We start from the raw sequence: 3662 nt of genomic DNA on the forward strand, positions 1-3662 counted from the left end.
TCAGTTACTTCCATGACACGGCGCAGGTGGCAGAAGGCTGGTAGAACTACAGAGCAGGAGACGTAGGCCTCTCCTCCCAGCAGTTCAGTCACATATCTGCAGTGGAATACACACACACACACACACACACACACACACACACACACACACACACACACACACACACACACACACACACACACAGAGATAAGACAGCAAATTAAAAAAAGCTTTTCAATACTAGGTAATATTAATAAAATATTTGATTTCATTTATTTTTTAAATAAGACATTTTCATAATAACAAAACTGATTTAAGATGTATGTTTGATACATTTAATCTAAACCTACAATTATGGTCACAATGACAGGCTCACCTGCAGGGCTCTAGAAGTGTCTCCAGTCTCTGGAGTTTGTCCCACTCTGGAGGCGTCAGGAGGACAAGTTTATGCTTTTGTTTATCCAGAGTCGCGGTTACTGCAGTTTGGTTGCGGATCAAGCGCTTCACCATCTCCAGCGTGGAGTTCCAGCGCGTAGGCACGTCCTGGGCCAACGGCTCCTGCTTGCGCCCCAGTGACACCTGCTCTGCGTTCAGCTCTGCTGTGTTTGCTGGGCTGTGCTTAAAATGGCCAACAATTTTGCGGCATTTGGCCAGCGCAGTGACAAAGCCACTGTCTGCGAGACTCACTGTGATGCATCTCTGTAGAATGTGCGCGGTACACGGCATGTGATTGAATGGCATGATGCGAGCCGCGGCGATCATATTGCGCGCACTGTCCGTGCCTACTGTTGTCACCTTCTCCTCAATTCTCCACCTGCGAGCAACAGTCTGGAACTGCTCTGCACAAGCCTCCGCAAAGTGCCGCTCTTCCGTTTTCATTATAGTCAGCGCAAAGGATGTCAGACCCCAGGCTTCAGTGATTAAATGCGCAGTAACTCCCAGGTAATTGTCATTACTCAATGATGTCCAGTGGTCTCCTGTCAGAGCCACGCATTCTGTGTGAACTAAAGCCTCTTCTTTTTTCTTTTTCTCCGTTTCATACAGTTCGTGGATTCGAATTGTTATTGTGCTTCTCGCTGGGGGCTTGTAGGACGCGTCCTGAGATGCAACCTTTAAAACATCCGCAAAGCCCTTGTCCTCCACAATGCTTAGCGGTCTGCAGTCCTTTGCTATCCATTTGGCTATATTGTCGGTCAGTTTGTCCAAAGAAGACTTACCGAGTGGCCTGCGTTCACTGAGAGTGGTCTGACGCAGGCCGGGTGAAGCTGCTGCCCCGACAAACGCGTGTTTGGCATTAAGGTGGTATTTTAAGGTCGAATTTGAACGGTGAAATTGAAACTCTTTACTACAGTGAGTGCAAATTACAACGCGTTTGTTTATTGTCCCATCTATGTTCTTCTTGTATTTAAATTCCCCATCCAGAAGGCCATCCGCTTCCTGCTTCTCCATTTTCAGTGGCGCGGTAAACAAATCAAGTGGAATTATGGGAGCGACTTATCTGCGTGTTGCGCTAAATAGTTAAATATTCTAACGTAATTAATTCCAAAATTTAATTATCGCAATTAACGCGTTAATTTCGACAGCTATAAATATAATATAATATAATATAATATAATATAATATAATATAATATATCATGTTGCTATTTAATGTTTTTTGTTCGTGTTGCAGCTGCTCTGTGAGCCAAGCTTTCGTTGTCTAAATTCAATGGCAATATATCTCTGCACCACACGATGGCGATAGATTCTCACAGACAGTCTGTGCTCTGCTTCCGCCACCAGTCATCTTTAAATCTTTTTTTTAATTCAATGAAACCTTTATTTAACTGTCCATCTCGCGGCATTACTTAAAAAAAATCATATTTAAATACAAAGAAGATTAAATACATGAACGACAGTAAATTGATAAAATAAGAGCAAATAAATATATTTACAAATGATAGCAACATCAATGGAATAAAAGCATGAACAGCAGCAGAAGGAGAAAGAGGCCTGTATCTACATTATTACTCTGGCAGCTCTCAGTCTCCATACAGACAGGACACGTTGCAGCGTAATTGCAGACAGGTGCGTGGGCCTGAGCTCCGCCCAGGCAGAATGACGAGTGGAAGAAAGCAGCAACACAATAAACATATGTAGCCTTGCGGAGCCGGCCGGGCAGACACCGAGACAGAGTGCAACGATTTTATACGTGACAACATACACAAAAAAACACACACAACAAAAATCAGAATGTGTTTGTGATTTGGATTTTTATTTAAAGGTGAAACCTTTTTTCTTTTCTTGTTTTGCCAGATTAGACATTTTGATTCATTTCATTTAGTTTTTTTGTTTTACTTTGATGCTATAATAGATGTTTTTAAAATGTAGTCATATTTAATACTATATTGCATCATGGCAAAACAACAGTCTCCTCAAGCTGCTTTATACTGTAAGGTGAAAACACTACAGTAAAAGCCAGAAAACCCCAACAATCCAATGATCCCCTTTGAGCAAGCACTGGGCGACAGTGGGGAGGAAAAACTCCCTTTAGGAAGAAACCTCCGGCAGAACCAGGCTCAAGAAGGGGCGGCCATCTGCTGCGACCGGTTGGGGGTGGGTGGGCAATCTCAGTCCACGAGGGCCGGTGTCCCTGCAGGTTTTAGATGTGTCCTCGAACCAACACAGCTGATTTAAACGGCTAAATTAGCTCCTCAACATGTCCTGAAGTTCTCCAGAGGCCTGGTAACGAACTAATCATGTGATTCAGGTGTGTTGAGCCAAGGTGAGATCTAAAACCTGCAGGGACACCGGCCCTCGTGGACTGAGAATGCCCACCCATGATATAGGGAGACAAGATGAAGTATACTTCTAATGGCCTATTTTAGCAGTTAATTTTTAACAATCAACTGGTGGTAATCCATCATCAGAATTGAGGAAAGGTGGTGTTGATGGAGACTCTACAGGAGGATTCACTGGGGAAGCCATACCTGCACTTCTGCCAGGGTGTCTTGGACGTACCTGAATAAATGTAGTTTTCCCTGGAAGTGGACGAGGATTAATCTGAGACGGAGTCTCCTCAGAACATCTCCCCATCATGCTTCTATGGTCCAACGATGCCAGCTTTTGTCCTTTCTGTTTTTCTAATTTAAGCTGGAGTTGAGCGTCTTTCACTCTAGATTTTAGATGACCTATCTCTTTTTCTTCATTGGCAGCCTTTTGGATAATCTGGTTCACTGGTCCAATGAGCTCCTCTCTTTGTCGGAATAAAGCGTACTCGGAAGACTTTACCATGTCATTGTACTGCTTTTTAAATGATTCCAGCTCCCGTGTTTTAGCTAGTAAAGCTGCATCTAGATCCTTGCATCTGATACGTAGACAGTTCAGCTGTTTTTCAAGAAACTCCGTTGTTCCAACAAAGGGGGTGCCTTCCACTCCGTCTACGTATTTCTTTTTTAAGTAGTGGAACATATCCCTAAATTCCACCTTTTCTTTTCCTCTCAAGTGACCTTCATGTGGAAATGCCTTTTCAAAGGACAAAACGCACTGGCACAATTCCTCTTGGAAGTAGCGCTCTTTCTTCTCCAGCCAATTCACTTTGGATATAAATCTTTCCCGTTGCTTTTTTGTGGAGCGCAGTTTCTCTTCCAGCGCCACCTTTTCAGCCAGTGCCTGATTGTGTGCCGCTTTTACTTTGTGCCGGTC

Source organism: Astatotilapia calliptera, chromosome 23, assembly GCF_964374335.1.
Source record: "Astatotilapia calliptera chromosome 23, fAstCal68.1, whole genome shotgun sequence".
Taxonomy (NCBI): Eukaryota; Metazoa; Chordata; class Actinopteri; order Cichliformes; family Cichlidae; genus Astatotilapia; species Astatotilapia calliptera.